The sequence below is a fragment of the Gekko japonicus genome, unplaced genomic scaffold, assembly GCF_001447785.1.
Source record: "Gekko japonicus isolate JY-2015 unplaced genomic scaffold, Gekko_japonicus_V1.1 scaffold2606, whole genome shotgun sequence".
Lineage (NCBI taxonomy): Eukaryota > Metazoa > Chordata > Lepidosauria > Squamata > Gekkonidae > Gekko > Gekko japonicus.
Genome location: NW_015170351.1, coordinates 30,592 through 56,772, shown reverse-complemented (window position 1 = coordinate 56,772; position 26,181 = coordinate 30,592). Strand labels below are relative to the sequence as shown.

The window sequence follows — 26,181 nt, the reverse complement described above, 5'->3', positions numbered from 1 at the left end:
AAGGAATCATATTCCCATTAGAGAGAGCCTGGATTTGAAGAGAATTTCTTGGCTTGGTGTGAAAAGATATACCTATTTGGGTGGTATTTTCATGGCTGCCAAAGGATTTAGGTGGGATTTTAATGGCCAAGTCTAAGTGAGACCCCAGATTAAGGTATTTTCTACTGCTCTATTTATTTGCAATTTGAGATCGTCCTTGAACATAAAGTTTTAGCAATCATACTTGGTATGTACATTCATGGTGCAATTATATATTTTTAAGTTTAAATTAGCCCATTCTTCCAATTTAAGATTTAAAATATATTCAGTGTGGTCACGTAAAAGTGTTGAGGGAGCAGATGACAAGAGAGTCTATGCCTGTGCAGTTTCATCAGTACTTCTGGGCTTGGTTCTGTTTGATCCCATTCCCAGCTAGTAACAGCCCTTCTGGGCAATGGACTACTGCAGCTTTGTAATTTAAAGGACCCATTTGACAACAGCCTGCCATTTGGTGGGAAATGGGGTTGTAAACTGGCACAGCTTTAATTATTGCACATATTACAAACCAATGCACACCTTTCTACACTATTATGTGGACTTGAGTGTTCTATTCAAAGGAAGGGAAGACCATCATCTCCTAAACTATCACCATTACCATGCTGAAAGCTGTAACAGAACTTCCCGGTTTGTAAGAAAATAAGTTCATTGGATCCACATGGAAAAAAGCCATATGGGACTGGGACTGCAGTGAGAAAATTAGCAAAATGAAATGTTAAAAGCTGGCATAGTCCTACCCATAGCTATTAAACTGGACATGCACATTTATAATTTACATGAGAATAGAGAAGATAGCCATTTGTCCTTTGTCACAGAAGAGGAATCATGACCTTGTTTGAGTCCCACATTCCAACACAACACTCATCACACAAGTAAATCACGAAGGGAAATAATTATTGGCACAGGTAAGCCAATTGCTGTAATGTACCAGCTCTTAAGATGTCATCAGCACTTATTTTCTTCACTTAGGAAGTTCAATTGTTGAAATGTCAGAGAATCTCTGAATAATAAGTAGGTGAGAATTGATTATTCTTTACTAAATTATAGCTAAAGGTGAATTCATGCTTGCTTATTCATCATCAGAATTACTTGATGTGTGAAGCTGAGCAAATACCACTCTAACTAGATTAAACACCAGATCAATATGTTTAAATTACTGAACTTTTGATTATACTTTCAATAGTTTCTGTAGTTATCAGTGGGCATTGGGCATTTCCGTTATAAATAACAGGATAGTAAGTGATCAAATTAAGAGGTGTTTGGAGAGATACAGATATACCCATAACAATTATTTGAAATTTGGTCATTGCAGTGGGGAAAAATTAACTATCGTCTTATTTTCACAATGAAAATGCTTTCAGCCCAACAGGGACTATTGGATGTATTGAAGAACCATTTTTATTCACTAGTATATAACTTTTCTCCTTCTGCTACATCATGTTGAAAATAATTGTTTCCCTGAATAATAATTTTTTTGTGTAACTGTTCCATTTTTCACAAGCACATCAACTTGCAATTACACAGTGTTCCTATAATTCTACTGTTAGTTAATGGAAGTGGATGTTAAATGTTTACATGACAGATGAATATAATTAACTTAATAATACAATTATTGTTTAAATGTACATGGAAATACTACATCAATCAAGGCTAACAAAAGTGGCCATAAATAGGAATGGAATGGTGTCTGAGGAGAGGACTGAACATTACACCAGCGTGTGCCTCCTAACAGACCATGTCCAACTCATCATGTCCTATTGGCTTCTAGTCCAAATGACAGCCTCTGCTGAATTACATGCTTCCTAGAATGTTTTCTTTCCAAAACCAGACAGCCTAATGAATAAAGCAAGGGTAACCACTATGTTTCCTCTGAGGACCAAAAGAAAACATATAAATACATATCCAGAAATAGCTTGTTCAGTCTTATACAATTACTGGGTGTCACCTCTCTCTGCTTATGGGGCCTCAGACCAGGGAGTCTATTATGCCAGCCAGTCATTCCCTTCCTAGTTCCTCACAGGCTCTGCCCTTACATTAATTAAGGTCCAACCTTTAAACCCTCAGACTTTTGTGCCTACCCCAGTCCCCCAGTCCTCAGCCCTGTTGCTTTCTTAGTCCTACGGCCCCCTGACAGAGTCCCCTCAATGATGCTAAGTCATGACCCTTGAAGTCCCCTGCTCCTATTGCAGGTTCTTGCTCCCAGTCATAGGAAGAGTTTCCTTAGCTACCCTCAAGTCCTTACTGCCGGCTCTGGGACTTGCGTCTTTGCTCTGTCCCAAGAGCTCCTCTGACTTCCTCCCACTTGTCATTTTGACACTCAGCCCTGTCTCATGCCTTTCTTCCCTGTTTATGATGCTGACTGCTCTGGTTGCAAGCACACTTGCTCCTCTCACCACTGCTGCCTCCACCCATGCTGATCCTGGGCTCTCTGTTTCCCCTGTTTCCTCCCGGATAGCTCCTGAGCTCTCTCTCCCTACTTCCACCTTCTGCAGAATCCCACCCTCCTCTTCTCCATGGCTCTCCCCCCCCCCCCCCCCCAACATTTTTTTTTTTTCAATACTATTGGTCTTCTTTAAAAGCTCTGACCACCCACACAGACCTTGCTCTCCCACTTGTAGCCTGTTGAAAATTGTAACTCTGGATGCAAGAAGATCAAGGAGGGAAAGGGTTAAGAGTGAGAGAATTCTCTTAACCCTTTCCCTCCTTGATCTTCTTGCATCCAGAGTTACAATTTTCAACAGGTACACTTCAGGTACACTTGGCATGGGTTAGATGTTGAGCCTCTTTGGCCATTGATTGTCTTCTGTTTCATCTTATATAGGACCCCTCTTCTTTTCTCTCTTACCTGAGCTTGGAGCTGTAACGTTAACCATTTTGAAGTTAACCTGTTCATAATAAGTTAAATGTACCTACATGAACATGTCACATAAGATGAGCTTCTATTTTTGTAAGTAAAATTTCTTTCTTGTGTTAGCATTGGAGTCAGATCATCTTTGTAATGTGTTTGAACAGCATTTTCCCTTTAACCAGGAAACGTGGCTGTTCAGGGATACTATGTAAAGCTTCTGTGCTTTCAAGGCAAATTGATATTTTTTAAAAAAATATTTAACCCAGTGCTCCTCTCCATGGCTCTCCCCCCCCCCCCCCCGCCAAAACATACCACATTCAGTCTTCTCTAAAATCCCTGACCAACCACGCAGACTTTGCTCTTCCACCTGTGGCTGTTTTCCCCTGGCATGGGTGTTTTTAACCCTGTCTAAGCCATGTGAGAGCCCCAGCTGTCAGGTTAGATCTATGCCTTCCCACAGGCAGTAGAGGATCCCTGCATGTGGCATTCACCACAGACATCTCCCTTCTACTCTGGGGAAGTGTAGTTTACCCAACTGGCCTAGGTCCAAAGTCACTCCACTCTAATGTCTATTCAGGCTTGTTCAACCAACTCCAGCAAAAATAAGAACATTTTATTATTTGCCAGTGTGGAGGGATTGCTCTCACCCTTACAAGTCACCTGGATCCTTCCTTGTTGGGAATTCAGAAGTTTTCTGTCCTCCTCAAGTCCCTGCTTAGTAACTGGCCTACTTCCTACTACTCCCAGATTAACCCTTTCTTTGGTAATTGCCATCATCCACTCAATTTTTGGATTAGTGGTCATGGGACCCCATCCCTCTAAGTCTATAGACCTTAATGCTGTCTCTGACTCCTTACAGCATTCGCCACCTTACTGTGTTTACCACCTTGAATGGCTGAGCCAGTGGACACCGTTTTGCTCCCTTGGGGCAAAGGAGTCAACTTGTCCAACCTGCCCCCTTACTATGCCTTTGATAATGTGGTTAAGAGTAGAACGTGGTATTAACAAGGTACAGAAACCAGCAGTCCACCTTCTCTCCAGATTCCTGACATGGGGCCAAGTCATGGTTTATTGTATATGTAGGCTGCAGGCTGGGAGACAGGGGCCCAGAGAGGAACAGGTCACTGGATAACTATGTGTTAAGATAGAGACTGAATGTTTTGTTTTTTAATGATTGGGCATGTTATTGGGAATGGCTGAGTGCATTTTCCATACATCTGACATACTGGCTCACCCAGCTGAAGGCCAAGAATAGGAAGGGAGACCAAACATACTCATACCCTTCTTACACTCCAAGCTGAGCACTGAGGAACCCAGAACAAAATGTATCATACTGGATGAGTCTGACTCATTCAACATGCTGTGTGTCTTTCTGAACCATGCATGTCAGTTCTATGAACAGGAAATAGGCTTGCCAAGCCCCCCCGGGGGGGGCGGGGAAACCCTTGCCCCAGAGGCCCATTCCCCGCCACCGGCGGATCGGGCCCCAAGGGGAGCCCCACCCCGATGTGACCCAGAAGTGACGCGACCACGCCGGGGCACACTGGGGGCGGGGCCACAGTCATTCGAGGGAAAACTCTATGTTTTCCTTCAGATGGTCGTGGCCCCGCCCCCAGCATGCCCGGCATTGTCACGTCACTTCCAGATGCCAACCAGGAGTCCCCCGCTGCGGCAGAACACCCGACTTGGCAACCCTAACAAGAAAGCTATCTTGCCTTTGGAGACATGTTCCACAGTTTTTGTTACAGTCTTCCTGGAATAGATAATCCAAAATGTGAAACACCTTATGATATTTTTTTTGGTGGGGGAATCATAGTCTGGGCTTATTTATAATCAGATTTGGGCTTCTTTTAAATTCACCTAATAGTTTTATAACCAAGAGGCACAGGATATCCAGCATTATTAGGTGCAATGGAAATAATAAATAATAGGCTTCTGACAGGAGCCCTTGAGGACAAAAGATCACTTGGACTAAAGACATGCAGAGCTGTGGGCCATATGTTGCTGACTTCTGCTCAGGGTGTTGTTCACATAGTATGGTTAGGGAAAGCCCGAAAGTGTGAACAGCACGCACACCTGTCCACAGAACTGTTGCCACTTACCAGAGCCCATAAATAATACTAGCATGTGGTGATTTTCCCCTCATCAAATACTGCATGTGAAGTTTCTCTGCGATGACTGAAAGAAAGTTAGTGAGACTTTTAATGTGTAATAGTATTTAATGTCGTTGGAGGCAAGGAAGGTGAAAAATCATTCTAAAGATTTAATTTGGTAATTTTTGTTCAGTTGAGATTTGTAAATGTGGAACTCCAGCATGTTTGCCATTCATCATTTTGGTGTACAAGTACAGTCCGGTGAATAGATTATTGGACATACCAGATTAGTGAGTAGGGTTGCCAGGGATCCCCAGCAAATAGCTGGAGGTGGGGGGGGGACTTACCAGGAGCAAAGAGATGGACATACCAGATCAGTGAGTAGGGTTGCCAGGGACCCCCATCAAATAGCTGGAGGTGGGGGGGACTTACCAGGAGCAAAGAGAGGCTTAGACTGGCATTGCTGGCAACATGATGATGTCATTTCCAGCATGCACTAGAAGTGATGTCATAATGTCAATGGCAACATAGGAACACCCTGGTATTTGGGTACATGTCAGAAGTGACATTGCTGCATTGCTGGCAATGCAGGCCTAGAATGGTATAGTGGTTAAGAGCAATGGAGTCTAATCTGGAGAACCAGGTTTGATTCCCAATTCCTCCACATGAATCCTGCTGGGTGACCTTGGGTCAGTCACAGTTCTCTCTCAGAATTCTCTCAGCCCCACCTACCTCACAAGGTTCCTGTGGTGGGGAGAGGAAGGGAATGTGTTTGTAAGCTGCTTTGAGACTCCTTAAGGTAGGGGAAAGAGGGATATAAAAGCCTACTGTTTTTATTCTTTCACTGCCAGTAAATCCCTCACCACCAGCTAATTGGTTCAGGGGTGAAGGGTCCTGGAGTAAGGGATCCCCTGCCCCTGGCAGAGGCCTGGCAACTCTAGTGAGGAGCTCACTAGACAGCTTTGAGAAATATTGTACACTTTAAACCAAGTTTAACATGATGTGCTGGATCATAACAGCATTTCTGATAGGAACAAGAGAGAGGAGTGCTCTCTTTTAATCCCTCAGAATCCCTACTGGTTTTTTTGGACCTTCATGGACAATAAGTAACTCAGGACAAGGTTGTAGTAAATTGGCTATCCTCCTTCTTGCACCATTAGAAAGGCTGGTTCAGCCAATGAGTTGGATCCACGCTAAGCTGGCAGTTTCCACTGATTTTCCTTTCTTACCACAGAGCCACTCATGTTGTTCCTCCAGTTCCCCTACCCCCCCCGAACAGCACTCTGTGGAAATTAGTGGGCTGTAGTGGGGGGTGTTAGGAAAACTCTGTTCTGCTGGGAGGAATATTTATCTGGATCCAACCCAAATGTCCTCTGTACAGTTGCCCAGAAAGTCTGTACCTATGTTAAAGGTAATATTTAAAACATTTGTTATCAATTTCCCCTTCTAGGGCCTGCACTCTACTTAAATTGTCATGTGAGCCATACAGTGGTAGTGTTTTCTTCAGCCCACTAATGGGCCAGTGCATGATATAAGACCTTCAGCTTTATAGTTGCTGTATGGAATATTGCAGCAGCTGAGTGAGGCAGGGTAGAAGAAGCTATGCTTTCCTGTGAGCTATACTTAGAATGCAGTTGGCTATACATGAAAATTTGGTTATCTAATAACTTTTCAATAAATGCCTACAATAAATTCTATTGTGAATGATTCAGTTGATAGTTTATCATGGCCCCGGTCACACAGGCCAGATATTGCAGGGGGGCGTCATGGCTAATTGCCCTGGCGCAGTTTGATACGTGATCAGTTGCGTTGGCGGCACACCACGGGTCCTTCCCTCTGCGCCGGCGGGTAAACGAGGGACCGGAGGGGAATGCTGGGCGCTGGGCGCAATCACACCATGGATGTTTGGAGGCAGCCCATGGCAAACGTTTACTAGTACCTTGGAGGTACTAGTTTTTTAAGGCGTATTGTTGATGGTAAGCCACAGGTGCGCTCCACTTCCCAGATGTTGGGGTGTGATCGCGCCCGGATAATCTGCCCACCATCCATGCCTCTCCCTCAGCAACTTTGCCGTGTGACCAGGGCCCATCATATTTTTTTTAATGCATCTGTATTAATTTAAACTAGTCATGTGAATAAGATGCATATATATACCTGATAAAATGAGACTAAATATGAGTCTATGACAGAAAACGAGCTAACCAATGGTGTAGTATACAGCAAACTTGGTACAGCGATTAGTGCTACAACAGACTAAAACAGTGAGGTCACTGGAATAGTGATTACTGTGTTAGAGTAAGACAAGGAAAACCTGGGTTCAGTTACCCATTCAGCCATGAAGCTCATTGTTCTTTTGACCAATCACACTGTCTCATTGTAACCTACCTCATAGGACTGTTGGGAAAAAATAGGGAGGTGAGGTGAGAACTCTGGATGATACCCTGAATAACTTGGAGAAAGAGCAGGATAAAAATCTAACAGAGCAAGAGTCTTGTTCTCCAAAACCCAAACAGCCTCTGTTCCTTTCCATCAATGTACTGGCCCTGGGTAAAAAACACTAGGTACCATATAGCATTTTTTTTTCAGTTTACTGTACCCCAAACATAGTGAGATGGCTGTTTCTCTGCTTCCAGCTCATCCTTAACTTAGAGTGTTTATTCCTCAAGTGTAAACAGTAAAAACAGTTTAATGGTAAAGATAAATAGCTGAGCTGAAGATTTCATTTTTCACCGCCACTACTCATCATTTTGATGCAACTCTTTTAAAAAATGCAAATAGGAGGGACATAAAGCAGCCTTACTGAAAGCCAAGAGTGTGAGTTGTGAATGTTTATTTTTAGTGAATGGTCAGGTTGTGAGGGATTGGATTGCCTGTAATAGATTTTTCCCCACCTTTCCATTCTGCTGTCTGTGAGCCGGAGATTTACACAGACCTTTGGGCTTTTACATCTTGTGGTTTGCCAGGTCTTTGATAGAAAAGCACATTCTCCCTGGCCACTTAATTCCTTTCTGATCAGGGTGATGTGACACCACCAATCAGAGGGACTTTGATTCATTGGGACAAAAGAAAGGATGAAAATGTGCTTTTTCTTCTGACATAGCATTTGCCATTGTCCCTTGAGCTGCCTGTAATCCTGGCTCCATTTTTATTTCTTGTTCTTTAGCTATTCTGTAAACCCATGTTTAAAACCTAAAGCCTAATAAGATAAGACAACTTATTTTAAAATTTAAATATCCAGGGAATAAATATCTTTTTAAACATTTTATTAACAACATGTGTCAGAAGCAAAGCACCTTCTGCTCATGAGCACTGAATTAGGCAGGACTTTTCTGTGGAAAAATAGCTGAACAGGCTTTTAGTACACAGGTGGGATGCAAACAGAGAGAGCTGCTCCAAATGCAGGGAGGACTACCCCTGTCACAGGTTCAATTCCTACTGTTTCCACTTAAAGGTAGAAGGTGCTGAGAGACATTTTTCTGTCTGTAATCCTGGAGCACCACTGCCTGTCATAGGAGACAACACTGAGCTAGAGATAGACCAGTGGTCTGAATCAGTATAAGGTCCTCACTATACATTAAAAACTAAAGTCCTAAGCAAATGTTAACTCATTGACTTCAATGGACACTGAATGCTGTAAACTCTTTTTAGGATTACAATGAAAGTCTCCATGTTGTTTAGAGGATGACACAAGGCTTTGAATCAGATGTGATCTTTATGCTTTTTAACAACTGTGTGAAACCCAAGAGGAATGTCATCAGGAAATTAGGGTTGCAACATCATCAGTTGCAGGTTCTAAAGGGTAGATTCAAACCTGGGAAAATGCAGGAAATAGAATGGAAGTACCTGGCTTGAATTTGGTCTGAGATCCGGTGTAAATTAAGTGGACATGGTAGTATGTTATGGCTAAAGGTCCATTGTTGAGAACTGGGGGCCCTTGATTAATGATCTGAATCCTGTTTCTGGTGAGAACTTTCCTTCCCAGGCAAGCTCCAAAGGCAAGACTGAATCAAGTATGGTTCTGCTTCTCCCCATCAACCTCTTCCTTTTATTCTGTACTGGCCAAAGATTTGTTTACTTGTCTTTAATCCAAAACCTAGAGAACTGAAGCCTCAGGCACTAAAACAGACAAAATAGGGACAAAATGGGGGCCTTCTGGTACTGACCTGTAACATTGCCTTTCTGGTGGTGTTTTACCAAATTTCTGGGTTGTATTAATGATTTTTAAATTTTTATTTAATTGATTTATATACCATCCTCCCTGTAAGTGAGCTCAGGGTAGTTTACATCAATCTTAATATAATACAATTAAAACACTTTTAAAATGACAATTTAAAACAGAATAGGATCATAACATACTATGTAAACAGATTAGATCAGATGTCAATCAGATGAATTAAGGTACAACAGTGGGTACCCCAATATTTATTTGGACCCAGGCCACTGATGGGAGATTGGCCAGGAAAGGGAAGGGACGTGCTGTGGCTCAATCAAAAGCCCGGTGGAAGAGCTCTGTCTTGCAGTTCCTGTGGAACTTGGGTTTGTTGGGGAGGGGGCTCATTTGTTTGTGCTGAGGGTTTTTTTCACTAGTAAGTTATTTTGTTGCTTATACATTTTTAAAAATGTATTTTAAAATGTTACAAAGATATCTGCAATATTATAACTAGGCACATAGATAAATCCCATCCATTATTTTGTCAGTTAAAACATAATGCGCATATATATATTCTTCTAGATGGGATTTATGCTGAAAGAAGTGGTAAAATATTTTAATAAATAAAATAGTTTTGCATGGCAATAGTTCCACAACAAGGCCATAACATATAGAGGTGCTGACTGTGTAGATATCTGGAATTACATAGAATTTCTACAGATCAATGCAGTAGATTATTGCAATGGCTTGCAGTAGTGGTGAGTCTTCATGAGGTTCAAGAAATATACATATATCTGTATATGCTAGAGCACTTGCATGCAACTGCCAGTATCTGGAAGCATTTTCAAGCAGCCTCTATGCAGCAGGTGTAATGTGAATGTCAGCTCTCACTCATAAAGGATCTCAAAATGGGATGATGGCCATAATGTTGAAGTAAAATTCAAAACATGCAATACAGATTTACTGAAGAATCTCTCCAAATTGGGTTAATGGCTAATGGTATACCTAATGAGATTCATTGTTAACTACACAGTGAAAGTAATTATTTTGTCAACACATTGCTGCATTCTGAATTGGTTATTAGCTACACAAAACCATTGAATTTGCTTAGGAATTACAGCCAGAGGGCCAGGTGAACATACATAATATTGGGCTTTAAACCTACCAACAGCTGTTAGTTCCACAGTCTATCTGGATGGGGGAAACACCACCTGTGTGTGTGACATACCTTCGCACAATGGTGTGGCCACAACACAATATCACAGTATAAAAAGACCTGCCTTGTTCTGTACTACCAGCCCCGAACTATTTCAGCAGGCAGTGACAATGCAAGATCTTAAATACTGCTACTGGGAACCTTTAACTAGGAGTTCCAGAGACAAAGCATGGGGCTTTCTACATGCAGCACATGTGCTGTGCCACTGAGCTATAGCTCCCTAATGGGATTATTGATTAATCTCTTAAGGATGCTTGACTGGAACAAACCCTATATGTTTTTATGGTGCCTCGTGAATGAACCACTGCCAGACTAGGCAATGGCAATTATGTAGTTTCTCTATTATGAAGTGTTTTCAAAAGCCCTTCCTTCTGATAGTCTTTCCTTTTCCCTCTTGAGCATGATGCTCAGTGATTTTAAAGAAAACATTTTATGTAGAAAGGACTAAATTGTGGTTTCCTTTGCTATCATAATCTTTGAGATCCCATAACCTTGCTTGTTTTCGAAACAAATACTTTGACATGCAGGTACTATTTATGGTGAAAATAGTGAATGATGGCCCTTGCATATTGTTTAAATAAAAACAGCTGTGTTGATTCCAGCTGCATTCTAAATTGAGGAATAAAATTAATGCTTCCCAAATAAAGAAGAACAAAACAGAGCAGATGAATTTATTTCCAACTGTACACAGGAAATTACAAAATGCTTTTTATAAAAGACAAATTTTAGATTGATATTGCAATATAATACCTTTGGCAAAGACCCCAGTTACGTGGCTATCAGGTGTCAAAGATTAGATGAATCAAGCAAATAATCTACCATAATTCATTCTCAGATACTCCAAGGGCTCATATACATGTCGAAATAGCACCAGTATAGTTGAGTACTACCAGCCTTACAAGGTCATTTTCATAGTTATTATCGATGGCATTTTGTAATCACAAAACAGGAATGAAAAGGATAGATCAGTTAATTCCTTGTTCTGAATATACACAGATAACAATAAAAATATTAAAACAAAGAGGGCAGAATCACTCCCATGCACTTATGGAGTTGTCCTCCCTCACTCCTCTGCTTTGGTGTGCACTCTCCCTAGTGTCCATTCATAACCTGAAGTTAGCGTTCTTCCTGTTTTCCCATCTAGACTTTCCTCTCCAACCCATGGCCCAGTTGAGAATTTATTTTGAACATTCAAGTATGTTGTAATCTCTCAATCTGCTGGTTTTCTTCTTATAGGGAGCACACTGTAAACTTGTACTATATATTGTTGGTGTAAATATTGTGAATTTTAATTAGTAAATTCTGACAACTATCTAAAATCTGTATTTTCTATTAATCTACTTATGTAATGCTGACAGAAGCGAGTATTGTGATTACGCTCCTTCTTCCACGGAATGCACATGTAATTGTATATTGTGCTGTTATTATCTTTCACTTCAGGAAAATCCAGGTAACAATAGAATTCAACATCCCTACACCCAATATGTGAATTCCCCCACAATTTAAATCTTGCGAATCTAGCACCCAAACAGCAAGGGAAGGACTGAGGTGAACAAACAGACACATTGCTTGAGTTAAAATGGTCACAACTTTATTGGCTACAGCTGTTTGAGTCTTTCTGTAGTATGCCTTCCTGTCTGCTGGCTGATGGATGCACCACATCCCCATCTGCCTGCTGGGGAATACTATGGGATGGCAGGATGTGGGATTCCATATGGAATCCCCAAGTCACTGTGTGGTACCCCCTGCCACTTGAGAGTGAGGGCGTCCTAACAGTTCCCTTAAGGGGATCTCCGAAGGTGAAGAAAATGGGCAAAATGGATCTGGCTTAATGCTGATACTGCCAGAAAGCAGTTGTGACAATGTGGGGAACAAAAGGAAATTAATATGACACCACCATGGAGGAGACAACAACCTCTCACCTAAATGCACCCAAATATCCTGAAGACAGAGGGAGGGGTTGCTGGAGAAATGCCAAAGGCCAATTACAGCCTGCAGTTTGGCAGGCCTCCTTTTATCCTGATTGGGCAGGCCAGAGGGAAGAGCCCTTCCTGAGGCCCGCCAGCCAGATCCCCCCCCCTCCAGCCTGGTCAGGCCAGTGCTTGATTGGCTGGCTGGGGAGGGGAATTATCGAAGGCCCACTGTCATGGAGGCCCTTGGGAAGGTCTTCTGCCATGCCACAGGTGTCAGATGGCTGCCCATCTTGCCTTGATTGTCTCCCCATCCCCTGTAGACCCACTAATGTCACCAGATAGGTCTGGGGCTCATGTTTTTCATAATAAATTGTTTCATTCACAATATTTCAACAGTTCTGCACCAAACATGTTTGCAAACTAATAAATCTTCCATCCCAAATCACCTTACTCTAAATGTTTCAGATGACTGAAGCAAGCCAAAAGTATCAGATTTCCATGCTGGCCTAAATGTTTATTGTTTTAATGTGCTATTTCCTACTTGGAATATGAGTTTTAAGTAGCCTCAGAAATCACTGGCTACAAGTCTGTAGGACTGAAATTGATCAAAATCAGTAAGATAAGATAGCAGCTAATAATGTAGTGTTCAGCTTGCTTGTTTTTTAAAAGCCTTTACAAATTCATAAACTACTGCCACAAAATTGACTCAGTTGGTAGCAAGACTTTTTTGGGGGGGGGTAAGAATTAGAATTGGAAATGCAGTTGAAAAAAATGGAAGTTCTCCCTTCTGCATCACTAGACAAATTATACTATGATGTAACCAACCCCAAATAGTTAACTATATTAAACCACACTAGTTCTAACTACTGTCCAAAACTGCAATACAGTAATGTTTAAGTTAAAAAGAGGATACAAGACTGAGAGAGCAATATTAAAGCCAATCTTTAAACTGCTTGCAATGGCAACTAAACCACACTCTAGCATAATTCAGAGCTATACTGGCATACTGAGTGCTTGTCATGAATAAATAAAAGTGTGTGTGTGCATATACCAGAAATATTACATCTACATTTATAAATGTTAGGCATTTTACCTCATATTTCTAGCATTCACAGATTCCAGAAGGCATAATATAAGCAGTATGTACCCAGGTGAAACTAGGGACCACAGATAAATTAAAAAATCCAGTTTCATGAATCATATTTCTTGCTGGGTTTATACTCTCTTATCTGAATTGTGCCATATACATGACTAGAGCCTATGGAGCATTCCTAAGCTATGATGCCAGCTGGAACTGTTCAGCAGCTCATGGAGGAATAGGAAAAGTGACAAGTTACCATTATGATCTCTAATAAATGTGACAGGTAAACCATATAATCTGCAATGATAACTCTCCAGTGAAGAGATTCACCATTTTTCCATATATTGGAAAATTAATAGTTCACATTACTGGGCTGTGGCAACCATGAGATATGTAATTCTCCATTCCTGTGCCATTGAGACTGCTACAGTGTGAGATCCAAAAGAGGAAGATTAGTTCAGTGGCAATTATTGAATCTGGAGCTGTGGAATGCAACTGTGCTGTGGCCTTCTCACTGGCCATAACTAAAGACTATTTTGCACTGGAGTCATACGTGCTAGTATATTCTATTCATCCATTCAAACCGAAGAACCAGGCTAATTGTGTCATAGATTAAAGCTAAACAGTTTTTATCTTGTCTTTTATTCCTGAACAGCCTTCAGAAGTGGAGTAAATCACTATGGCTGCCATGGCCTTTTCCTGAAAGTAAGCCCCACTGAAGAACATGGGACACACTTTTGAGTAGACCTGCTTAAGACTGGGCCCTATGGCTAGGAAGACTGACTACACAATCCTATCCATTGCTGTCTGCCAAAATGCAAGCAGATTCAAGACTGCTCTTTGGGATGGATTGATAGATTCCTATATTTAAAAATCTTTTCAGCCCAAATGTACAAAGCCTGGATACGATGTACCAAGTAGGTTTTCAAATTTATATGCATTTTTTTACAAAAGTAACAGCTTCTCAATTCTTCAACACTGTTTAAATCCAACTTTGAAACATAGCTTCACTGATTCAGACTGATTCAGTACAATTAGCAGTATTCTTCATGACACAACTGGACTAAAGCCGAAAGGATGTTCAGTTGTCAACATGAATGGATGCAAAGGAAAGTCAAAAGTGTTCAATACATATTATAGGAACATGGAACACGACAAGTATGAATCAAGGTAAACTCAAAATTGTGAAATGAGTAATGAAACATTTAAAGATTATAATCCTGGGAGTGAGAGAACTAAACTGGACTGGATGAGGATGTTCAGTCAGAAAATTACCAAATGTTTTACTTGGCAAATAGGAAACACAGAAGTAGTAGAGTTGCTCTAATAGTGAGGTGATATGTAATGCAAGTAACCAGGGGCTGTAATGCAAATCTGACCGAATAATATCAACCAGACATAATGGAAAGCCTATAAACATAACCATAATTCAAGTTTATGCCCCGACTACAGAAGCCAAAGAGAAAAAATGGAAAGCTTTTATGCAACTGTTCAGGAAGAAACTGCTCACACATCTAAACAAGATGTGCTGATAATCATGGGTGACTGGAACATAAAAATTGGAAACAAAGTAGAATCAAATATTGTTCGAAGATTTGAGCTAGGAGCACAAAATGAATCAGGACAGCGATTCATAGAATTCTGTGAAGAGATCAATTTGTTCATTGTGAATTCATGTTTCAGGAAACCAAACAGGTGGTTGTATAGGTGGACATCACTGAATGGCCAGTACATAAATCAAATGGATTACATAATCAGAAACAAAAGATGGAGAAGCTCTATTCTAAAACATCACCAAGATCTGATTGTGGTACAAACCATCCATTGTTAATACTGAAAATTAGGATAAAACTGAAGAAAAACTCCAAAGTATTCATAGTGCCAAAATACAATCTAAACAACATTACTGAAAAGTTTTAAGACCATGTAAAGAACAAATTTGCACTACTAAATTCAAGTGATGAGAACGAGAAGAATTAAAAGTTGAAACCAAATATATTATCACTTAAAAATGCACAAAAACCATTCGTGGAACCCAAATAAATGAAAAACCTTGATGGATGACTGATGAAACTTTTAAAATGGCAAAGACAGACAAGAAGTAAAAGGTGACAGAAACAGAATCACAATTCTAAGTGCAGCATTCCAGCAACTTGTATGGAGAGATAGAGAGAACTGTTATAATGAAAAGTGTAAAGAAACAGAACTAAAAAACAAAAAAGGAAGAACAAGAGACCTGTACCACAAGATCCAAGAAATCAAAGGGAAATTTAAAGCATGGTTAGGCATGCTGAAAGTTCAGTATGGAAATATATTACCCGAACAAGAAAAAATAAAGAAAAGATGGGAACAATACTCTGAAGAGCTATACAGAAGAGATGAAGAGAAGAAGAAGAGAGAAGAGATTGGATTTATACCCCACCCTTCACTACCCAAAGGTGTCTCAGAGTGGCTTACAAACTCCTTTCCCTTTCCCTCCCCACAACAGACATCCTGCGAGGTAGGTGGGGATGAGAGAGCTCTGACAAAAACTGCTCTTTTTCAAGGACAGCTCTTATCAGAACTATGGCTTGCCCAAGGTCATCCAGCCAGGTGCAAGTGGAGGAGTGGGGAATCAAACCCGGTTCTCCCAGATTAGAGTCTGCACACTTAACCACTACACCAAACTGGCATGAAAGGATGACAGGTTCCTTCCAAGAAGAATCTTTTGAAGATGAATGTGCAATTTTAGAGCTGAAGTGAAAGCTGGTCTCAAAGCAACTGAGAGAAACAAATCACCAGGAGTAGACAGGAAATCAGTACAGCTATTTCAAGCCACAGAAATGGAATCCACCAAAAACTTAACGAGAATGTGCCAACAAATATGGTAAACAAAGCAGTGGTCTACAGACTGGAATCACTAAATCTATATTCCAATTCTTAAAAAAGGAAACACCAAAGACTGCAGCAACTATTGGACCATCACACTAATTTCTTATGTGAGTAAAGTGATGCTCAAAATCTTACAACAAAGACTGTTACATTATATGGAATGAGAAATGTCAGATGTTCAAGCTGGATGTAGAAAAGCAAGAGGCACTAGGAATCATAAAACAAATTTACAGTCATTATTGCACCATATGAGAGAATTTCAGAAGACATTCAGCTTGTGTTTCACAGATTAAAGCAAAACTTTTCACTGTGTGAATCATGAAAAGCTATGGTTGGTTTTAAGAGCAATGGGTGCGCCACAAGATCTGATTGTTTTGATGTTTAACCTGTACTCTGGAGAAGAGGCTACTGTTAGGACAGAATGTAGAGAAACAGAATAGGTTCCAAATAGCAAAGGTCTCAAACAAGGCTGTATTTCATCTCTCTGTCTCTTCAATCTATATGCTGAACATGTCATAAGGAAAATTGGACTAGATTTAGATGAAGGTGGAGTGAAAACTGGTGGAAGGAACATTAACAATTTTATATATGCAGATGACACCGTATTACTGGTAGAAAATACTGAAGACTTGAAATGCACAGCTGAACATCAAGAAGACAACAATAATGACTACTGAGGAATTACACAACTTTAAAAGGGCTCTGTCTTCCTGGTGCTTGGGGGGGGGTCAACAGTGGGAGGGCTTCTAATGTCCTGGCCCCACTGATGGACCTCCTGATGGCACCTGGTATTTTTGGCCACTGTGTGACAGAGTTTCGGACTGGATGGGCCTTTGGCCTGGTCCAATATTGGCATCTCTTATGTTCTTAAAACTGATGCTGAAGAAATCGAAATTGTTCAAGATTTTCTATTCCTTGGCTTCATCCTCAACCAGAAGGGTGACTGCAACCAAGAAATCAGAAGGAGATTGAGACTGGGGAGGGCAGTCATGTAGTAGCAGTACCCCTTCAGTGCAGTACTCCATTACAGACCAAATCCTACTAGTATTTTATTTTCTGCTCCTTAACTACTTAGTTGCATATCACCCAGCCCTGATACTCACTATCAGGGGTTATATCCTGCAGGGGTGCACAGGAGCGGAGCTCCGGCAGTAAAGAGCCCAGGGGGCGGGCACATGCAACAAGCCCCACCCCCTGCTCCCAGCAGCCCTCAGTCAGAGCAAGAAGCAGCCAGGTAAGTTGCAGAGCTCCCCCCCCCAGCTCCCCAGTCCAAAACAGTCCAAGTGGCACCTTTAAGACCAAGTTTTATTCAGGTACAAGCTCTCCCTCCTCTGCAAGGACAGATCTGCACGCCCCCCCCCAATAGCTAGCAATCCAAAACAGTCCAGTGGAGCCTGAGTGGTGGGTGTTGCGTTCTGACACATTTCCAGTGATGTCAGGGGGTGTGGCATATGCAAATAAGTTATGCTAATGTGTTGTGCTAATGAGCTCCTGCACCTCTTTTTCTATGAAATGACCCCTGCTCACTATTATCATTAGTCTGAAACTTTCTTTGGCCGTATTTGTGGTTCTGAGATCTTCCTACCAAAAAGCTTAATAGAAAAAGATTAACAGTTGACCACTATCTAAGGTATAATCAAAAGAAATAAAACCATTTTAGTAGTAGGTTTGGATTGTAGCTGTTTACATAATGGCAATGCTGAGTCAATGCATATGGAACTATATACATTAGAAAACATGATAACTGTACATTTTTAATGGCAGTAAACCAAAGTTCCTGTCATATGTCTAGCTAGAATTATCACATATGCCACAAACCAAATCTAAAATAATGTATATATATACTCACCTGTGGGGGACTTTATGAGGGGGCATCCCTGGAGGGGACTTTGGAGGGCCCCCCAATGTGGTGATGTCATGTAGAAGTGACATCATCATATTGGGGAGGCAACCTGAACTGCAAGCAGCAAATTCGCCGCTTGTTCAGGCACCAGGGCCCCCCACTTGTAAAAAGCATTTAAAGAGTCCTTTTAAATGCTTTTTATAAGTGGGGACCACACATACCTGAACTGCAAGCAGTGAATTTGCTGCTTGTAGTTCAAGCATGTGGCCAGTAGCCACCCCTATCCCTCCTCTCCTGCAAGTTTTAAAGGTCCCTCGAGCTGATTGGCAGGCCATGTGCTCCAGCTGATCAGCTGGAGGGCCCTTTAAATCTTGCAGGTGGGGAGGGTGAGGGGTGGCCACTCTTGGGGGTGGGGCTTGGGGGCAGGTCTTCCCCCTGCCAGCCAGCTGGCCAGCAGTGAGCAGGAGTCCACAAAATTGGGGGATCTCTTGCTCCAACCTGCATACTGGCATCCCTATACATAGGTGATCATTGACACTAGCTAATTGCTAGGCTTCTGTGATAGAAAGTGCTAAATGATATTCTTCTCTGAGATCTTCATATTGCATTTTGATTTTTCCTGAAAAGTATCAGTGTGTCTGATGTTTGGATTGTGATAAAAATCTAAATTTTATTAATATTACAAATCATTCAAACAAAGGAGCTAGATGCATAGACATGAAAAAGTATGGGAATAATCTACAGAGGAGAATGCGAAATGGCACAATTGTAAGACATGTGTTGTGTTACAATCTTCTTAGCAATATTGAATTGTGTACATGGAGGATGGGAAGAATGTCTAATCCAGCAGATCCTCAAAGATTATCTCATGCAGCAGAAAAACAATTTTACTAACATTTCAAGTGCTTAAAGCCTCATTGCCTTTGCTACATTGTTTAAGTCACTGCCTGCTGCAGGATGGTTGAGAGGTAGCATAAAAATCTTCCAACTAAGTAAATAAATGAAATTTCATTTACAGTTTTTCAGAACTCAAACCCAAGTGACAGATGTTCTCATCCCAGGAACCTTTGGCAAAATCCTATCTCCAACACATAAGAAATTAACCTTTCAATATCATTGTACTCTTGTGATGATGATTATTTATGGAAGGGATGATCATTTTATCAATGAAGTGCTAAAATAGGGTGGCTGTGTATTTTGGGATGTGTGAGAAACACCTCTAAGGTGTGGAGTCTTGTGAGCAAAACTTCTGCTTTGTGAGCTACTTCCATTAAAGTTGTGAGTGAGCAGTTTGGCTACTGCATCAATTAGTTTGCTCTGGCACTATCCTTCCTGAGCGAAGACAAAAATGCATTAGCCGGAAGCTAAAAAACTGTGAGCTAGCTCACACTAACTCAGCTTAGAGGGTACATTGGTACAGATATCCCGCATTTACTTTTAAAAGCCCTCTTTATGGTAGTTTTGTTGATATTTGAAGACTAACTCCTATGCCACACTCTCTCATTACAGAACAAACTCAGATAACTGAGCACCCAGAGAATTATTTAGGAACTGGCCTAAAAGTGCTTTGTAATTCTCTGAAGACTAGGTCCCTGTGAGATAAAGCACACTACTGTTTGGAGGTACACTCCCACCTTCCTCAGGTGCACTGTGGAGTCACTCTTAACTAAGTAATGCCCAAGACCTGGTGAGAGATGTAAAAGTGATTGCACCACTTGGGAACAATGACCATAATGTTATTGAGTTCAACATTTGTATAAATAGGGAATTGGCCAAAAAGACTGACACAACCACTTTTAACTTAAAAAGGGGTAACTTCTCTGATATGAGGGGACATTTGAGGAAGAAACTGAAAGAAAAAGTAGAAAGGGTCAAAGCCATTGGGGAAACTTGGAAACTATTTAAAACTAGAGTCCTAGAAGCTCAGAAAAAATATATACCGCAGGTTAGGAAAGGCACAAACAGGTATAGAAAAAAGCTTGCATGGTTAACAAACAAAGTAATGGAAGATGTAAAAGGTAAAAAGGATTCCTTTAAGTGGTGGAAAGCTAGTCTCAGTGAGGCTGATAAAAGGGAACACAGGCTGTGGCAAATAAAATGCAGGTCTGTGATCAGGCAGGCAAAAAAGGAATATGAGGAGCATATAGCGAAAAACGTAAAGGCCAACAATAAAACTTTCTTCAAATACATTAGAATCAGGAAACCAGCCAGGGAGGCAGTGGGGCCCCTGGATGACCACGGGGTAAAAGGAGTAGTGAAGGATGATAGGGAAATGGCTGAGAAGCTGAATGCATTTTTTGCCTCTGTCTTCACTGTGGAAGATGAGAAGTGAGCAGTCGGGTTAGAACGGATAAAAGGAAGTACTTCTTCACCCAAAGAGTGATTAACACATGGAATTCACTGCCACAGGAGGTGGCGGCGGCTACAAGCATGGACAGCTTCAAGGGGGAATTAGATAAGCATATGGAGCAGAGGTCCATCGGTGGCTATTAGCCACAAGGTATAGGTAGGGACTCCGGGGAAAGTGATGCTCTGTGTTTTTGGTGCTTGGGGGGGGAGGTCAATAGTGTGAGGGCTCCTAGTGTTCTGGCCCCACTGCTGGACCTCCTGATATCACCTAGTATTTTTGGCCACTCTGTGACAGAGTGTTGGACTGGATGGGCCGTTGACCTGATCCAACATTGGCTTATCTTATGTTCTTATGTTCCCCCCTTGGCCTTTAAGCTATAATAATTTGTCCATTAATGAGAATCATGAAGGTGAGCAGAGGTAAACAAAACAAGAACTTTAATTAGAAATAATTGTTTTGGGACAGGAGCCCGGGTGAGGCAAGGCATGGTGAGCGGGCCAGGTGGAGCAGCAGTGGCGGTGGCATGAGTGGTGGGGTGCAAGAGCACATCGCCCTGCGGGGCCTGGGGCTGTGGGGCTTCTGCCTGGTGGGTGGCAAGGACTTCAAGCAGCCACTCACTGTCTCACATGTGACCCTGGGTAGCAAAGCTGCAACAGCCAATCTGTGCATCGGAGATGTCATCATGTCATTTGATGGGGAGAACACAGAGGGCATGACTCACCTGGAAGCACAAAACCATGGGAAGAACTGAATAAAAAATCTGGTCTCCCTTGGTTACTGGAGAAGGGAAAACCAATCCATACCAGATGAACTTGGCTTCCCGGCAGCAACAGGAAATAAGGCACATAGGAAGCGCACATCACATCTCAGTACAACAGCCCAGCAGGTCTATACTCCTCCAAAAACATACAAAGCTTCAATGATGCTGTGGAGTCAAAGTCATCCTTGAGTGCCCAGGAACCTGCCAAAAATCTGGACCAACTTCACCAGCTTTCTAGTAATTTAGTAATCGACAAGGACATTTACAAAATGCTGCAGGAGAAGAAGAAGAAGAAGCAGAAGAGATTGGATTTATACCCCGCCCTTCATTTGGAGTCTCAGAGCAGCTTACAAACTCCTTTCCCTTCCCCTCCCCACAACAAACACCCTGTGAGGTGGGTGGGGCTGAGAGAACTCTGACACAAACTGCTCTTTTTCAAGGACAGCTGTGTCAGAGCTTGTGACTGACCCAAGGTCACATCAGCAGGTGCAAGTGGAGGAGTGGGGAATCAAACCCGGTTCTCCCAGATTAGAGTCCGCGCACTTAACCACTACACGAAACAATCAAGAATCTAATGAGCTGCCTCACCAATCCACCTCAGTCCTGGTTTTAAAAGAAATTTTAGAAACTGGAGAAAAAGGAGATCCTGGCAAGCCTTCTGGATTTAGAAGCCCCAAAGCCCCAACTACCATTGGAAATGCCCAGAAGCTGCCCATTTGTGATAAGTGAGGCTCTGGAATCATAGGCGTGTTTGTAAAGCTCTGGGACATATGCAGCAACTGTGGAACCAACCTCAAGCAAAAAGGGCACTTCTTTGTGGAGGACCGCATCTACTGTGAGAAGCACACCAGTGAATGGGTCATGCCACCCAAAGTGTATGACGTGGTCACTGTATTTCCACAGTGAAACAGATGGTTCACCACTGACAAATGCCATAGCGCCACTGTCTCCCACCTCTGAATTCCTCAAGACATAAAAATACTCAGCAAGGCTTCTTCAATGGACCTTTTTGGTGGCTGCTGTCAGATCACTGTGATAGTATAACATATGAATTTTTTAAAGAGAGAAATGTGATAAATCGAAGTGAATTGCCTTCTTTCTTATGATGATGCTGTCTCTACTGTCTCTCAGACCGATTTCACACAAGAGCTGCGCCACGGTCACGCCTCCCATTACCCTGCTTCTATTGGTCAATTTCCCACTCAAAGCCGCACAGAAGCTTTTTTACCCGCAGCTTTGCCCGATTTTCCACGCTTTTTTACCCGCAGCTTTGCCACATTTTCCCCGCGGTTTCGTGATCCGGCTCAGGGTGGCTTACATAAAATCGGCACATGATTATGATAAAACAATTAAAACATTTAAAACAGTGCTACAACCAATTAATAATAACATAATAAGTGCTAGTATTGTTGTTATTAAAACATAACAATAAAAATAACATAATAAGTGCTAGTATTGTTGTTATTAAAACAGCGATGGCTACCATATTACCTCTCTTCCCATAACATAGTAGGACCACTACTAGATATATGATTTCTTTAAAACAGAACTAACAGTCCTTTTATTTTCTTCCCAAATTAATCATAGAGAAGGGAAGATCAATTTTACCTTTAAAAATAAAAGGCATAAGAGCATGGTAGTGAAAAAAAAAGTGCAGAAAAAGATCAAATACTATAAGTAAATTTTATATGTAATAATTGTTTGATTAGCTCCAATCTACACTGATCTATGACCACTGATTTAATTGATTTACAGTAACATAAAATATAAAACATAAAATAACATGAAAACTACACAGTAATGTGATTGTGTGTAATAGATTTTGTTTTCCCTGCCTTGTATAATACCAATATAAAAATGTATTTCAAGTTTCAATACTAGCAATATGGAATGTAACGCCATGAAAAAGGCGCCTAAAGATGGATATAAGTAAATATTATAAGCAATGAGTCTTTAACAGGTTCTAACTTACCTTGATTTAATAATAGTACAATCTAAATATGATGGAAGTCTTATAGTAATGTGATCTAAACTTTTTATTAATAACATGAATTATTATAGCTTGAAAGGAAAGAATTGTATAAATTAGATGAGAATTTTTGGGCCGGAAATCACTTTTTATTTTTTAATTTTTTCTTCCTTTTTTCCCTTTCTTTCTCCTTGGTTAAAAAGATTGAAAAATAGCACCGTGTGACAAATCTATACATTTCAGTAAGACTATATAGTATAGGGAGAAAGATAAAATAGTTATAAATATAGATATAGTTTGTAAAGGATGATAAGATCTGATATTTTATTGTAGAATAAGTACATTTTTAGTAGAAATTGTGGGTTTTTCTGGCTATATGTTTGTAAAGGAAGAAATATCATGATAACATAGAATGTTGCCAGACACTATAAATAAGCAGAAAAATGAATTTTGTAAGCAAAACGATGTTATGTATGAAACATTGACATGGATTTCCTTAAAAATGTATTGCTCTCACTATTTTATTTTATTTTTGAAAACTTAATAAAAAATATATTAACACAAATAATGTGAAATGTGGACTCAGGTTGAGATTTCCTATGGAAATCAAGATATATAGGTAAATGTGTTCCTTTGGGTTCATTGGGACAGACATCCTAGTAAAAATGTACAGAATTAGTCTATATGTGTTTTTACATCATTTTTCCCCATTTTGGCGATGATACAGCATATTCTCACATGCACATTAATACTTTATATCTTTCTGACAGAAAGAGAAAATAGTCCATATTTTGGCAATTATTAAGACAAAGGGAGCACATTGTGACATTATTAAAGCATTATCGACCTACACATTAGTTACCTTATCCATTCTTTATCTGCATAATCCTCATACTCCAGTCATTATGTTTACAAATCCAAATGAATTCTATGCAGCCCCAATCTAATTAATTTTGGATTAGCCTTCCAGACACATGCTGCTCTGATCAGAACAATCTGTATTCTCCCTTTTCTGATTATGGTAAAGCCAGACCCCTTGTGCATTCTGTTTCGGGGGGAGATGTGCAGGGACATGAATATCAAGGAGCCAGTTAATCCTCAGGCTTCTTTACAACATCCTGGGGTTTGTTACTAGAAGCCTTTGGGACCTAGGGAGTGTCAGAAAGGAAAATCAAACCCAGTCCTTTCCAAGTAGTGATTGAGATCTAGCCAGAGGGTTAATGAATTCAAATAGTGCGTAATGAAAACAATCCACCAAAACATCTTTAGAAAGATATGGTAATTGTAGTCTTTCTTGACAGAATCAGCTTGGGAGCAGAAATGCCAGTCAATATTCTCGGTTTAGCTAATGCTCATTTAACATGTTGCCAAAGAAGCAAGGCGATATATGAGCAATAAAGGCACGCAGAATCATTAATGGTTTAGGAGAGACAGACAATCTTTGTTTATACTTATTTCAGAATTTTATACTACCCTTCAAATGTTGAGTAGTTCACAGTTCTTATCTCATTTATGCACACAATGACCCTGTGGGCATTATGACTCTGAACTGAGCATTTGACCTCTGGTTTCCTACCTTCCAGATAAACCCTGAGCGGAACTACACACTAGGTGTAGTTCCAGATCATTCAGACTTAAAAAAAAAATAGAATGGCAGCTGCAGGTGCTGGGATTTAAAAAAGACTAGTATAGGAGGAGAAAGGAGCTATTTAATTATTTCATGCTATGTCACTGAAAATTGTCATCTCAAAGCTGCTTTAAGCCCTATTGGGGAATGTACAGGTACCTCTATTTCCCCCAGAGTGGATTAAAAGCAAGTGGAGGTGATGATTTTTAGCAGGAAAATGACAGGAAAGGGGAAAGGCTAAATAGACCTTCTCCGTCTGTTCTTCCCTGCAACTTTAAATTGCAGACTCCTCCATGGCAATGCTTTGGAAGAGGAAAAAAGCCCTCATGGAAATTAATCATGGATTTACACAAAATATGTAGTTCTGCTCAGGCTGCACTGTATTAGTGTTTTCACATAGTACTTATGTGAACCAGAGAACTAGCACTGAAAGTAATATACATGAAAGAAAAATAAGCCGAAGGATTCCCTCCCCGTCTCGATAGCTCTGCAATACACAATTATGGCCTATACTGTAATTATGCTAAATAAATGTTCCTACAGATTCATGGAAGTCCCTTTACTACACAATCTTGTTGCTTATGATAGCTTTAAACTGTTATAAATTAGGGGGAAATTACGGAGACTATAGTATTCTCTTGCACATTGGGTTTTTCTCTATGCAGGATCCAGAATTTACTATTGTTAGATAAGAAGAAAATTGCCAACTTTGGCATGGGAACTTTTTGAGGATTTGAGGGTGGTGCCTGCCGAGGGCAGAGTTTGGGGAAGGGAGGGAGCTCAGTGAGGATGTGGGTCCATAGATTTCACCTTCCAAAACTGTCATTTCCTCCCGGGGAATGGATCTCTGAAGTCTGGAGATCAGTTGTAATTCTGGGAGATTGGTAAACCTGTCAGAGATAGGACTATGGGCCTAGATGGACTCTCATAGACAAATTTGCCTTTTTTTCTTCCCCATCCCTATGGTTGCCATCCTCCACGTGGACCTGGAGTTTTCCCAGAATTACACTAATCTCCAGTCTAAGGATATCAGTTCCGCAAGAGGAAATGGCAGCTTTGGAAGGTAGAATCTATGGGATTACATTGCTACTGAGCTCTCTCCTTCAGTTTCTACTGCAGATCAGGCCTGTAGCTATGGGGAGCATTTGGGGGCAATGCCCCCCATGGGTCATGCCCCATCCCAGCCTGAGAGGATGCCAAACCCACCCACCACTGGTGCACCACATTCCTTACTCCTGGCCACTATCACCTCACCAGCTGTTCTTGCTGCGAGTGGGCTGGCAGGCGAGGAGGAAGGAGCTGAAACAGCACACCATGTGATGTGGGGGAGAGGAGCCTGGGTGGCCAGCTCTTCCTGTTGCTCTGCTCGGGCAATTGGGTCTCCCTTCCATCCTGCTCCCCTCCCTGGAAGCAAGAATCAGCAG

At 41.1% G+C, this 26,181-nt stretch overlaps 1 pseudogene; it reads left to right on the top strand.

Moving 5' to 3' along the window:
- The first annotated feature begins 20,924 nt into the window (after nucleotides 1–20,924).
- On the top strand, nucleotides 20,925–22,067 carry LOC107116304 (annotated as a pseudogene).
- Nucleotides 22,068–26,181: the final 4,114 nt, after the last annotated feature.